Raw genomic sequence first — 522 nt, 5'->3', positions numbered from 1 at the left:
AGCTTATTACAACATTTTTCTTTTTTTCCACGAGTATTTCTACAGTCACACACTCCAGCAAATTATCAACTACCCTAGACATTTTCTCCACTTTCTTATAACAAAAGTTTTTATCTATGTACAAGGCCACACCACCTCCCATCTTATTCTCTCTGTTTGTGCATACCAAGTCATAGCCATTGTTATGGTGATTTTCATTTTTAGATAGAAATGAATAATTAGTTAGGGTTTTTATTATATAGCTTACATAAGTTTATGTATGTTAATCTCACAGTTGTGTTTATGTTTATGTAGTTACATATCTATATATCACCCTATGTGTTCACTGGATCACTGGTCAGTATTTACTGTGTTAGCCAACTGGTGCACTGGTTAACATCAAGGGAGACTGGTTCACTAAAACACTGAAACTCATTAGATTTACAGCTTTAGCAAAGAGGGTCCACAGTTAATTTATTACCACCACCTGGCTAATGGGCCGGGGGAGCTATAGTTTATTGGAATTCCTAGAATATTTGAAAC

The sequence above is a fragment of the Monopterus albus genome, unplaced genomic scaffold (assembly GCF_001952655.1).
Source record: "Monopterus albus unplaced genomic scaffold, M_albus_1.0 scaffold115.1, whole genome shotgun sequence".
Classification (NCBI taxonomy): Eukaryota; Metazoa; Chordata; class Actinopteri; order Synbranchiformes; family Synbranchidae; genus Monopterus; species Monopterus albus.
The sequence above is the reverse complement of the archived record's forward strand: the minus strand, read 5'-3'. Positions refer to the sequence as shown.